At 48.4% G+C, this 14630-nt stretch overlaps 1 protein-coding gene across 1 annotated transcript in view; it reads right to left on the bottom strand.

Annotated features, from left to right (window-relative positions):
* Positions 1 to 8433, bottom strand: part of LOC138756977 (putative pre-mRNA-splicing factor ATP-dependent RNA helicase DHX32) — a 93210-nt gene extending 84777 nt beyond the window's left edge. The window contains exon 1 of the mRNA XM_069923504.1: positions 8258 to 8433. The gene's annotated coding sequence lies outside the window, so the exon portion shown is untranslated. The remainder of the gene's footprint in view (positions 1 to 8257) is intronic.
* Between the last annotated feature and the right edge of the window lie 6197 nt (positions 8434 to 14630).

Genomic DNA, 14630 nt, shown 5'->3' with positions numbered 1-14630 from the left:
GTGTATTCAAAACTTTGAGGATTTGTTCCACCGATGATACTTTGCATCATTTGAACAGATTTATTGCTAAATTTAACTTGACCAAACCTCTATTCTTTAAATGTCTGCAAGTCCAACATTTTCTTGAATCACGTTTCTAATTTCCTAAGGGAGTCTGAATCAAATTTTGTAGATTTTAGCTGAATGCCTTCTCGTAAAGGTTTAATATCTATTATTTATAAGAAAATGTTATGTTTAAATCAGGCTTTGTTAGTTAAAAATCAAAAATGCCTGGGAACAGGATTGAAATTTGACTGTTGTGTCCCAATCCACATCCAATTACAGTCAAATTCTTAAATTGGTTGATGGTTCTTTGTTATTGCCCGATCCGGGCAGGAGCAAGGGGGAGGCGGGGGCCCCGGCCTGGGTCGAGTGAGGCAGGCGGAGGCCCCAGTCCGGGCAGAGAGTTGGAGGCGGCGGCCCCAGTCCGGGCACAGGGAGAGCAGCGGCGGCCTCGGCCCCGGTCCGGGCAGTATGGACCGACCTAAGAGGGGAGGCAGGCCCCTCCAGCCCGGGTAAGAAACATGCATAGGAGAAGGCCACTCCGATATAAAACCTACGACCCAAGGACCTCGCTGCCACGTCCCAGCTTGTTTGGCCACGGCACACGAACCATGGGTGTAAAGGGTGGGGCCAGTACTGCGCAAACTGCACTCCACCTAAAAGCTCCTTTGCGCAGGCCCGAGGACAGGTCCACGTCCTCCCCCTCCACGTCCTCCCCCTCCACGTCCTCCCCCTCCACGTCCTCCCCCTCCACGTCCTCCCCCTCCACGTCCTCCCCCTCCACGTCCTCCCCCTCCACGTCCTCCCCCTCCACGTCCTCCCCCTCCACGTCCTCCCCCTCCACGTCCTCCCCCTCCACGTCCTCCCCCTCCACGTCCTCCCCCTCCACGTCCTCCCCCTCCACGTCCTCCCCCTCCACGTCCTCCCCCTCCACGTCCTCCCCCTCCACGTCCTCCCCCTCCACGTCCTCCCCCTCCACGTCCTCCCCCTCCACGTCCTCCCCCTCCACGTCCTCCCCCTCCACGTCCTCCCCCTCCACGTCCTCCCCCTCCACGTCCTCCCCCTCCACGTCCTCCCCCTCCACGTCCTCCCCCTCCACGTCCTCCCCCTCCACGTCCTCCCCCTCCACGTCCTCCCCCTCCACGTCCTCCCCCTCCACGTCCTCCCCCTCCACGTCCTCCCCCTCCACGTCCTCCCCCTCCACGTCCTCCCCCTCCACGTCCTCCCCCTCCACGTCCTCCCCCTCCACGTCCTCCCCCTCCACGTCCTCCCCCTCCACGTCCTCCCCCTCCACGTCCTCCCCCTCCACGTCCTCCCCCTCCACGTCCTCCCCCTCCACGTCCTCCCCCTCCACGTCCACCCCCTCCACGTCCTCCCCCTCCTCGTCCTCCCCCTCCTCGTCCTCCCCCTCCTCGTCCTCCCCCTCCTCGTCCTCCCCCTCCTCGTCCTCCCCCTCCTCGTCCTCCCCCTCCTCGTCCTCCCCCTCCTCGTCCTCCCCCTCCTCGTCCTCCCCCTCCTCGTCCTCCCCCTCCTCGTCCTCCCCCTCCTCGTCCTCCCCCTCCTCGTCCTCCCCCTCCTCGTCCTCCCCCTCCTCGTCCTCCCCCTCCTCGTCCTCCCCCTCCTCGTCCTCCCCCTCCTCGTCCTCCCCCTCCTCGTCCTCCCCCTCCTCGTCCTCCCCCTCCTCGTCCTCCCCCTCCTCGTCCTCCCCCTCCTCGTCCTCCCCCTCCTCGTCCTCCCCCTCCTCGTCCTCCCCCTCCTCGTCCCCCCCTCCTCGTCCTCCCCCTCCTCGTCCTCCCCCTCCTCGTCCTCCCCCTCCTCGTCCTCCCCCTCCTCGTCCTCCCCCTCCTCGTCCTCCCCCTCCTCGTCCTCCCCCTCCTCGTCCTCCCCCTCCTCGTCCTCCCCCTCCTCGTCCTCCCCCTCCACGTCCTCCCCCTCCACGTCCTCCCCCTCAAAAGATGCTTACAAACTCAAGGTAGCATGCTGGAACATCTGAACCATGCTAGACAAGGCTGACAGCCACTGACCTGAACGTTGGTCTGCCCTCATTGCACATGAACTCCTTAGACTTGACATCAACATAGCCGCTCTCAGTGAAGTCCGCCTGGCAGATGTAGGCAGCCTCCAAGAACGCGGCGCGGGCTACACACTCTACTGGTCTGGCAAGCCTTTGGATGAACGACGTCTATCTGGTGTAGGCTTCATGGTCAAGAACTCCATTGCCTCCAAACTCGAAAACCTCCCGACAGGCCACTCGGACCGGATCATATCCATGCGACTCCCCCTTCAAAACAAGCGTCACATCACCCTCATCAGTGTCTATGCTCCAACCCTCCAGGCGGAACCAGCAGAAAAGGACAAGTTCTACACTAACCTGCACAACCTCATTCAACGCATCCCTACAGCCGACAAGGTGTTCATCCTTGGCGACTTCAACGCTCGCATCGGCAAAGACTCAGAAACCTGGCCAGGAATCCTAACCAAGCATGGTGTCGGCAAGTGCAACGACAACGGGCGCCTCCTGTTGGAGCTCTGCGCAGAACAGCGGCTTGTCATTACAAACACCCTTTTTCAGCAGAGGGACAGCCTGAAGACTACCTGGATGCATCCCCGATCCAAACACTGGCACCTCCTGGACTACATCCTGGTGCGAGAAAGAGACAAACGAGATGTGCTCCACACCAGGGTCATGGCCAGCGCGGAATGCCACACTGACCACCGGCTGGTTCGCTGCAAGCTCAACCTTCACTTCAAGCCAAAGCCCAGGAACAGTTAAGCCCCCAGAAAGAGGTTCAATGTTGGAAACCTGCAGTCAGACGAACTGAGAGAAAACTTCCAGGCAAACCTCAAAGCAAAGCTCGACGATGCAATCCGCCTCACGGACTCATCCCCTGAAACCCTCTGGGATCAGCTGAAGACTACCATACTGCAATCCACTGAAGAGGTACTGGGCTTCTCCTCCAGGAAAAACAAGGACTGATTCGACGATAACAGCCAGGAAATCCAGGAGCTGCTGGCAAAGAAGCGAGCTGCCCACCAGGCTCACCTTACAAAGCCGTCCTGTCCAGAGAAGAAACAAGCCTTCCGTCGCGCATGCAGCCATCTTCAGCGCAAATTCCGGGAGATCCAAAATGAGTGGTGGACAAGCCTCGCCAAGCGAACCAAGCTCAGCGCGGACATTGGCAACTTCAGGGGTTTCTACGAGGCTCTAAAGGCTGTGTACGGCCCCTCACCCCAAGTTCAAAGCCCGCTGCGCAGCTCAGACGGCAAAGTCCTCCTCAGCGACAAGATCTCCATCCTCAACCGATGGTCAGAACACTTCCAATCTTTTTTCAGTGCCAACCGCTCAGTCCAAGATTCCGCCCTGCTCCAGCTCCCTCAACAGCCCCTAAGGCTAGAGCTGGATGAGGTCTTCACCCAGGATGAGACATATAAGGCAATTGAACAACTGAAAAGTGGCAAAGCAGCAGGTATGGATGGAATCCCCCCAGAGGTCTGGAAGGCTGGCGGCAAAACTCTGCATGTCAAACTGCATGAGTTTTTCAAGCTTGTTGGGACCAAGGAAAACTGCCTCAGGACCTTCGTGATGCCATCATCATCACCCTGTACAAAAACAAAGGCGAGAAATCAGACTGCTCAAACTACAGGGGAATCACGCTGCTCTCCATTGCAGGCAAAATCTTCGCTAGGATTCTCCTAAATAGAATAATACCTAGTGTCGCCGAGAATATTCTCCCAGAATCACAGTGCGGCTTTCACGCAAACAGAGGAACTACTGACATGGTCTTTGCCCTCAGACAGCTCCAAGAAAAGTGCAGAGAACAAAACAAAGGACTCTACATCACCTTTGTTGACCTCACCAAAGCCTTCGACACCGTGAGCAGGAAAGGGCTTTGGCAAATACTAGAGCGCATCGGATGCCCCCCAAAGTTCCTCAACATGGTTATCCAACTGCACGAAAACCAACAAGGTCGGGTCAGATACAGCAATGAGCTCTCTGAACCCTTCTCCATTAACAATGGCGTGAAGCAAGGCTGTGTTCTCGCACCAACCCTCTTTTCAATCTTCTTCAGCATGATGCTGAACCAAGCCATGAAAGACCTCAAAAATGAAGATGCTGTTTACATCCGGTATCGCACGGATGGCAGTCTCTTCAATCTGAGGCGCCTGCAAGCTCACACCAAGACACAAGAGAAACTTGGCAGATGGAATTTAATGCTGATAAGTGTGAGGTGCTTCATTTTGGTAAGAAGAATCAGAATAGGACATATGTGGTAAATGGGAGAGCATTGAGGAATACAGAAGAGCAGAAAGATTTAGGAGTAACGGTACATCGTTCCCTGAAGGTAGAAACTCACGTGAATAGGGTGGTGAAGAAGGCTTTTAGTATGCTGGCCTTTATCAATCATTGCATGGAATATAGGAGTTGGGAGGTGATGTTGAGATTGTATAAGACGTTGGTGCGGCCTAATTTGGAGTTCTGTGTGCAGTTCTGGTCGCCTAATTATAGGAAGGATATAAACAGAGTGGAGAGAGTGCAGAGAAGGTTTACCAGAATGTTGCCTGGGTTTAAGCATCTGGAGTATGGGGAGAGATTGGACAGATTGGGTCTTTATTCTTTGGAGCGTAGAAGGTTGAGAGGGGATTTGATAGAAGTATTTAAGATTATGAAAGGGATAGACAGAATGGATGTGGATAGACTATTTCCGTTAAGAGGAGGAAAGATTAAAACAAGAGGACATGAGTTAAGAATTAAGGGGCAGAGGTTTAGAGGTAACATGAGGGGGAACTTCTTTACTCAGAGAGTGGTAGCTGTGTGGAATCATCTTCCGGGAGAAATAGTGGCGGTGGAGTCAATTGTATTATTTAAGAAAAGGTTGGACAGGTATATGGATGAGAAGAAGATGGAGGGTTATGGGCATTGTGCAGGGAGGTGGGACTAGAAAGGGGTGTTTGGTTCGGTGCGGACTAGAAGGGCCTAATGGCCTGTTTCCGTGCTGTAATTGTTATGTTATGTTATATGTTATAACTACTCTTTGCAGACGATGCCACTTTAGTTGCCCATTCAGAGCCAGCTCTTCAGCGCTTGACGTCCTGTTTTGCGGAACCTGCCAAAATGTTTGGCCTGGAAGTCAGCCTGAAGAAAACGGAGGACCTCCATCAGCCAGCTCCCCACCATGACTACCAGCCCCCCCCACATCTCCATCGGGCACACAAAATTCAAAACGGTCAACCAGTTTACCTATCTCGGCTGCACCATTTCATCAGATGCAAGGATCGACAACGAGATAGACAACAGACTCACCAAGGCAAATAGCGCCTTTGGAAGACTACACAAAAGAGTCTGGAAAAACAACCAATTGAAAAACCTCACAAAGATTAGCGTATACAGAGCCGTTGTCATACCCACACTCCTGTTCGGCTCCGAATCATGGGTCCTCTACCGGCATCATCTACGGCTCCTAGAACGCTTCCACCAGCGTTGTCTCCGCTCCATCCTCAACATTCATTGGAGCGCCTTCATCCCTAACATCGAAGTACACGAGATGGCAGAGGCTGACAGCATCGGGTCCACGCTGCTGTAGATCCAGCTGCGCTGGGTGGGTCACGTCTCCAGAATGGAGGACCATCGCCTTCCCAGATTGTGTTATATGGCGAGCTCTCCACTGGCCACCGTGACAGAGGTGCACCAAAGAAGAGATACAAGGACTGCCTAAAGAAATCTCTTGGTGCCTGCCACATTGACCACCGCCAGTGGGCTGATCTCGCCGCAAACCGTGCATCTTGGCGCCTCACAGTTCGGCGGGCAGCAACCTCCTTTGAAGAAGACCGCAGAGCCCACCTCACTGACAAAAGACAAAGGAGGATAAACCCAACACCCAACCCCAACCAACCAATTTTCCCCTGCAACCGTGTCTGCCTGTCCTGCATCGGACTTGTCAGCCACAAACGAGCCTGCAGCTGACGTGGACATTTACCCCCTCCATAAATCTTCGTCCGCGAAGCCAAGCCAAAAGATTATAATTCAAAGTGGTACCTAGAGTGCATTTGTCTAAGGCTAAATTGTTTTGCTTTTATCCCAATATGATGCCCTGATGTGACAGGTGTAAGAGCAAAGAGCGTCATTAATTCATATGTTCTGGACTTGTCCTGGTCTAGAAAAATAATGGAGAGAGTTTTTCCAGACTTTATCAAAAAAATTCAATATAGATTTGACATCCAATCCTTTGGTGGCTCTCTTCGGTACAACAGGAGGGAAGGATTCTTTTTTTTTTAAAATCTTTGATTCAGCGCCATTTATTTTGGATCTCAATTTTAATTACTCATGATCAGTGGTTGTGTGACAGTATGTCCTGTTTGTGCTTGTTCAGTGAAGAACTAAACTCGCCAGTCATTGCAGTTGAGTTTAGACCCACTGCTTTACTCAACTCTGACGCACATTTATTTTTTAAAGTACCCGTGCTCTCGATGGCCTTCACAATGCTCGGCCCAGAAATGGCATCACCTCTGACAACTGACTGGCAGCTCCAGGGCTGCTGCTTCTTGCTGACCCAGGCCTCAGTGAGCTGCTTCATTGCTTAGTGCGGTTCAGGCCGCTGCATGTTATTCAATTAATAATTCAGATACAAGATTCCAGAAGTTAAGGGTGTCATTTCTGACTTATTGTCTTACTTTATAATTTTACTCCAATGTAATTAAATTGTTTGACTTTTATCTTTTCCGCATTTTTTTTTAAACCTTCGCTTTTCTTTTAAATACTAGTCATGTATAGCATCTGGCAACTTGGTAATTAAGTAAGGGGTTTGAGTGTTTTTCCTTTATATTTTCTTCTCTTTTTTTTTAAATATATTATTAGTTTTTTTCTCCAAAATAGTATATACTATTTAGAATATGAATTATAGATATGATTAACAATTTATGTATGTTACTGATATATGGAACATTTTATTTAGTTTGTGTAGGTGTCCACACTGTCTTATGGAATTGTACCCTCTTCATTTGTACAAGTTCTTTATTAAAATCAAAAAATTTTTGAAAGAAAAAATTGCTGCTGGAGATCCATCAGTTTAACAAAGGACATCTTCCAGTCTGCCTCAACTTCATGGTTTTCTAGTATGTGGTGTTGACCAAGGACTGCAAACTTTAACACTCACAAGGTCCAAGATCACGTAATGAGGGATGAACTGAAGTCTTTCCATGAGTAAGGGCCACAGTTTAAGGAACACCTGCCATTCCATATTCAATGGTGGACTCGTACCAAAACCCTCCAACTATTTGCTCAAAGATTATGTATACCGTAAATATTTGTGTACAATACGACCTCCCCTCCCCTACACACCTGAGTCGTGCTGCCATCTTTCACGACCCCCTTCCCCTCGCCCACCCGCCTGCAGAAAAAAAATTACTCTAGAATATAATGCGACCCCCTATTTTTGAGGGGAAAAAGGAGGAAAAAATATTTTGCATTATACTCGAATATTTACAGTAATCCTAACCAAGGCCATGCTAATTATTTGTGATGAAAATGATGACTTGGGTGCTATTTAAGCGTGCGTGAGAGAGCATGAGTGAGAGATACAGAACAGAAATTGACCAACAGGCCCAGGGGGTTGTTCATGCTGAACAATGTGACCTCTCGCATTAGTTCACTTATCTGCATTAGCCAAAATCCCTCCCAAACTCCTGCTATTCATATAATAATCTGAGTTTCTTTTGTTACAAGCCAGAGGACCCCAAAACCCAGCAGCAATAGATATTCACCAAAACAAATGGTTACTTAAATGCAAGTTGCTTTTAATTATCTTTAAACATGAAAACAGGATCACACTTTAACTTAGTACAATTAACAACCCCCTTTTAATTCTAAGCACATGCATGTGATTCACAATCCAATCTCACTTCTCATTCCTAAAAGTTTACTGGTTGCAGGCAATTCTTGAACCATGCACAGAATTTAACATTTATGAAGTTCACCAGGCTTTGGTGCTTGAAAGGTAAATGGTTACCGCTCAGGAAGGTTCTTGTCTGTTTTCAGAGAGAGATTTGTTGTTCGCTGGACACCCACAACTGATCCCTTTTAATCAGCCACTTCAGTGTCTTGCCAAAGAAACTTGCCCCATCAGGGTTCTCCAGATGATAACCTCTTTCTTTCAGGTCACCACAGAGTTATTTTTTGTTTCCCTTATTTCAAGTGAAACATTAGGCAGCCAGTACTCACCACAAAGGTTCAAACGCAAGTCTGGGTCACTGATGTTGTAACAGCGTGGTGCTAACCACTGCTCAACGTGCTGTCCCAACCTATTATGCCCTCATCTTAAAATTCCACTCCTCTTGAAAACAGACTTTCTATGCGCCTCAAAATCCTCTCTCTTCCCTCTATACTCCAAGGAAAACAGGCCTAGATTTTAGAAAACAAGATCGTCATTGTCAAAGGATTTCAAACTGAACAAAACAAAAGCTGTTCAAATAGATTATTTTACAAAAATTATTTAAAAAATATTCAAGTCAAAAATAATTAAAATATTAACAAAAGAAAAATAATGCTGATATTGACCAGCATTCACCAGAGGTCAGAGAATTTAATTTTCTTTGCATAGGTTTGTTTCAAGGTTCAAGGACACACAAATCGTCCCTGTAATGGCAGCCAACCACACGTCCCAGGGATCCGTGCTAAGATGGCGCTGACTCCCACCACCTTGGCGATGAAGCCTGCAAGTCGAGAAACACATAGGGGCATCATGAAGTCAGGACAGCCGGACCAGAAGTGACATAAAAGTTGGCCGGAAAGGGAATAAAACAATTTTCCTGCTCGCCTCATCCGGAGTCAGGTGTTTTCTTTTGTAACTCTGCCGCCAGTAGCGCTATAACATACGTGATATTATTTAACTTGTGCTGGCCACGGGGCAAGGGTCGACATGAGCACTGCTCGACACCCCTTACGAGAGAAAGAGAAACAAAAGAGAGTCCCTTCAGAGACACTAGCCCCTTTTCCACTGGCACCTTGTCCCAGCAATTAACTGGGATAGGGACCAGTGGAAAAAGAAAACCGTCAGCACACCGGCATCAAATGGCATCATTTCACGCCGGGGATTAACCACCTTGACCCTTCCTCATATCCCAGGAGTCAGTGGATGCCGGCGTGCTGATAAAACCAGTGGAAAAGGGATAGCAGAAAGTCACCCATTTTCAGTTGAAGGTAGAACATTCCAATCACCAGTGAAAAGTTGTCTCCCAGTTAAGGGTGGCCCAGTGAAAACAGCACAAAGGGCTTCCCATCCCAGGACACTGCACAGCCAATTAACTGGGATGCCAGTGGAAAAGGGGCTATGGAGTCTCTGTGGATTTGGCTCCAGCACTCGCTCACCCTCTGTAACTGCACAGACTCCAATTCAACCATCGGCAACCCAACCTCCAAATCCAAACTTCTGACCCAATCAGGATTCCTTCAATGACCGAGGCCCTTCGGGAGCTCTTCTGGCCCTCAGCAGCCTCTCGAATCACAGCTCTGAGGTCTGGTTCCCATGAGCCAGTCTCCAGCAGGCCGCAGCCCCTACAGGCCTCCTAGCCACAAGTCGCCTGCAATTTGTGTGGGTCCGTCAGCAGCTGAGCCCCTTGCCAGAATGCTGGTTGGAACTTCAAATGATAAACAAGAGGAAAAACCCTGCTCAATTCCTCCAAAGAAAACTAAGCAGTTGCTTTCATTTTGGAAAAGGAAGTTCCAACCAAAGTGCTTCCAGCTTCTCAGTGGTAACCCCAACAGATCAGATATGCCTGCATCCAACATAAGATCATCTCAAATTTGCAAGTTCACCAAGTTTTCAAACTTCATTTAGTCCTCTCAGACTGTCGAACAACCAGTTTCAGCTACACTATTACCAAATGGAAATAAAACACAAAATTCTGTAGACACTGGGGTTGAAGAAAAGACAAAATGCTGGAGAATCTCAGCAGGTCAAACAGCGTCCTTTATATAACAAACATAAAAATTCATAACCAATGATTCTGGCTTGAGCCCTTCATAAAAATGTTGATAGGTGTCCAAACAAGAATGGGAGGGAGGCATGGTCGCAAAGCCAGGATGGAGAAGGAAGGGAAGAGACAGCAGCAAGCAAGAGGAGGAATGGCGAGATGAATAGAAAAGGGGGGGGGGAGAAGATGAGAGCTGGAAGAGGGTGAAGGAATGTGGGGGTTGGGGAGAGAGAACAGGTCAGCCGAAACCAGAAAAGTCAATGTTAATGCTATCTGGTTGGAGATGGAAAATCACGTATTATTCCTTCAATTTATGGGTGGTCTTGGTGGGACAGGACAAAAAAAAAGCCATGGACAGATATGTGAGCATGGGAGTGTGTCACAGATCTGAAGTGGTTGGCTACTGCGAGGTCTCTTGACACTGATGCAGACGGAGCAAAGGTGCTCAATGAAGCAATCTCCTAATCTGCTCCCAGTCTCCTTGATGCAGAAAAGGCCTCAAATAACGCACTGGATGCAGTAAATCAATCCTGCGGATACACAAGTGCAGTGTTGCTTCACTAGAAAGGCCTGTTTGGGGCCCCAGACCGTGGTGAGGGAGGAGGTGTGGGCACAAAGTGGCACCTCCTGCAGCCACAGGGGAAGGGGCCGGGATCCTTGGTGGAGAGGGATGAGGGCAAAAGGGAGTCACGGAGAAAGCAGTCCCTGCGAAAGGCAGGGAGGGGAGGAGAGGGAAGATGCATCTGGAAGTGGGATCCTGTGGTAATTGCTGGAAATTCCAGAGATTAATGTGTTGGATGCAAAGGCTGGTGGGGGTGATAGGTGAGGACGAGGGGGATTCTGTTTCTTGCATCTGGGGACAGAGGGATCCAGGGCAGATGAGCAGGAAAAGAAGGAGATGGAGGTGAGGGCTGAGTTGTGTTAGGTCTGCTTTGTTCATGAATGAGTGAGTCAAACACCAGACTTCGTCGAAATCAAGGTTCTTTGTTCTTTATTGCCGGATTGTAACACTTGCAACTAACAGTGTTAGTTGGAGAAGGCGCATTCTGCCGTTATCAGCAAGTGGTGTTTTTTATATACCTTAGGATACGTACTTAGTAAATTATCATACCATGACATTGTCCAATGAATAAACTGTTGCTGTCCCTCTCTGCTCGCCTCCTGCACATCAATTTGTCATCCCCACTCTTATCTTGAGAGTACAAGGTCACAACTGCATCTTGTTACGGCCCAGCACTGGGTGACTCCCTCTACATTCCCAGCTCATGATGTTTTTACCTAACAGTTGATGGTGGTGAAGGGAACTCCTGACGCCAAGGCCGCCAACCAGAACACTGGCCCCACCCGCTGACCCGACAGAGCTCCCAATGACAAGGCCACAAATTCCAACCCGGATCGTGACCATCACTGGAGATCCCGACGCTTCGACCGCCAACTTCAGCATTGATCCCGTCATCTGCCTACCTGCAGGAAATCCCGAAGCTGATGGTGCCAACTCTTCACTTGAGCCCCAGTTAACCTCAGGCCAGAGTTTACCAGACTGACTTAAGCCACGTGGCTGCCAATATAGACTCCTACTGTGGCCCCGATCTCGCTGCTGGACTGCACTTACTCATCCCTCTTCCCTATCCCCCAACACCTCCACCCATTTCCCCTCACATATCTCACACTCTCAGCTCTCTTCTTCTCCCTAACCCTCAGACCTCATCTCCCCCCTCCACCACCCCCCTCTGAACTCCCCCACAGTTCTCCCCCACCCCCATCTCCGAATTTATTTTGAACCAAACAGCTTGAGCAATGTCTGATACGAGGCTGCCAATCTTAAGTTGTAAACTAATGTGTATGTAAGAAGCAATTATATTGGGTAAGAATGGGTGGTGTAAACTTTTGATGGGCCAAATGTAGCCTGACCCAAGTGTAGACCAATCAATGGAAAGTTGTAAAACACTCTCTGCCTGCTGCTTGCAGACAGCATGTCTGTGACAGTATTGAGCAGATAGCTCAAGTATTCTGCAGAATAAAGTAATCTGACCAAGACAAAAGTTTGGGTGTCGTCATTTTGCATGCTCCACTGAACGAACCGGAATCCACACTCTGACCCCTACTTAGTCTTTACTAACCCCTCTGACCTTCCCCTCTCTGAGACAGAATGCTCAGGCCTCAGCAGAGGCCTTACCTTCATCCCCCTCCGCCCATATCTAAATGAGTTCTGCGCACGCCACAAAGCCAAACTCTTCTGTCACTCCTTCTCCTCCTTCCACAGAAGACCCCTTCTCCCATTTAAAGCCTTCTTCCTCCTCCAGGACACCTGGTCTTGGCCAGCTGCCTGTTCTGGACCTTTTTATTTCCAACTATCACCAAGACAAACGATCTCAACTTTGCCACTCCTCTTTTGTATTCTCATCTTGCATCCTCCAAAAGCTCTGCCCTCCACTCTCCCTACAACAATCCCATCCTCACCAAACCCACTGACAAGGTTGCTGCAGCTGTGATCTGGCACACTGACCTCCACCATGATGAGGCAGGATGACAGCACTCAGACACCTTCTCCTAACCCCTCACCTCCACCATCCACAGGACCCTACCACAGCTCATCAAACACTGTCTCCAACATCATCACCTCTGGTCACCTCCCTCCCACGGCTGGTAACCTCAGTCTATTCACCTAGCCATCCCTCCTCCCCTTGCTTGCTGTAGTCCCCTCCACCTATTATATTCTGCCTTTGTGTCAACACCTCCATCTCCCTCAACTCTTTTGTTCGGACGCCTGCCGACATTTTTCCATACCTTGATGAAGGGCTCAAGCCTAAAATGTTGGTTATATATTTTTACCTTTGCAATATAAAGTACACTGTTTGACCTGCTTGCTTTCTCCAGCATTGCGTTTTTATACTATTACCAATTATTTGATATGCAAGGCAATTATGAAAAAGTCTGTAATCCTGGGTTAATGTTTTACTAACGATAACTAAGCAGGCATAAGTTTGTCAGAGCACATGATCATTTTATTCTTTGAATAAAAAAACTTGTTCTATTTATTGCACACATGTAGAATATCTTTTAAACTATCACATGTGCAGAAATAAAAATAATATTCCCAGCCCACATGTGACTGCACCTCGCAAATCCTACGAGAATAACTCATTGTAATTATGCTTGCCCACAAAACCCAAGATCACAAGGAGGTCAAATTCAAGTAACGCTTCTCAGGGAAGAAGTTAATACAGTCAACATTTTAAATCCACAAAATTTAAATTTATTCCACTTAACACTATTATTTTGGATAGGAAATATACGGATACAAGAATAACTCAAACCACAAATACAACAGAAATGATGCATCTAAATGATTTCTTTTGAACCAAATAGGCAGCATGGTTAGTTCAGCAGTTAGCACACAACGCTATTACAGCACCATTACACTATTACACACAACACTATTACAGCACCATTACACTATTACACACAATGCTATTACAGCACCATTACACTATTATACACAATGCTATTACAGCACCATTACACTATTACACACAACGCTATTACAGCACCATTACACTATTACACACAACGCTATTGCAGCACCATTACACTATTACACACAATGCTATTACAGCACCATTACACTATTACACACAACGCTATTACAGCACCATTACACACAATGCTATTACAGCACTATTACACACAACGCTATTACAGCACCATTACACTATTACACACAATGCTATTACAACACCATTACACTATTACACACAATGCTATTACAGCACCATTACACTATTACACACAATGCTATTACAGCACCATTACACTATTACACACAATGCTATTACAGCACCAGTGACCCAGGTTCAAATTTGCCACTGTTTCTAATGAGTTTCTAAGTTCTCCCCGTGTCTGCATTGGTTTCCTCCAGGAAACTGGTTTCCTCCCACCCATCAAAAATATAAGGCGCTGGAATTGTGCTTGGCCACACAGTCATGAGTGTATAACAAGTAGAGTAGTGGGCTAAGCACACATCCTTCGTGCCCCTGTGCTGACGATCAATGAGGAGGAGACGTTGTTTCCAATTTGTACTGACTGTGGTCTTCCGATGAGAAAGTCAAGGATCCAGTTGCAGAGGTCTAGAGTTTGTAGCAGCACTGAGGGAAAAATGATATTGAAAGCCAAGCTGCAGTCGATGAAGAGCAGTATGTACGAATTGCTGTTTTCAAGGTGATCCAGAACTCAGTGGAGAGCCAGCGATATTGCATCTGCTGTGGAGCAATTGTAACAATAGGTAAATTGCAGTGGGTCCAGATTTCTTTTTAGGGGTTTGTTAATTCTGGTCATAACTGCACATCACAGTAAAAGTTAGTACTGCTGGGTGGTAGTCATTGAGGCAGCCCACACTAATCTTCTTGGGCACCAGGATGATTGATGCCTTTCTGAAGCTGGTGGGAACCTCTGACTGCCACAATGAGAGGTTGATAATTTACATGAACACTCCGGCTAGTTGGTATGCCATGCCTTGCAAGGGTTTGACCTCTTGAATGATCTTCTGATGTGGCCCTCAGAGACAGATATCACATGGTTCTCACCTTTTCCAGGGATTCTAGTAGGCATTGTTTGGTACTTCT

This window comes from Narcine bancroftii, chromosome 3, assembly GCF_036971445.1.
Source record: "Narcine bancroftii isolate sNarBan1 chromosome 3, sNarBan1.hap1, whole genome shotgun sequence".
Lineage (NCBI taxonomy): Eukaryota > Metazoa > Chordata > Chondrichthyes > Torpediniformes > Narcinidae > Narcine > Narcine bancroftii.
This window is presented reverse-complemented; position numbering and strand designations above follow the sequence as displayed.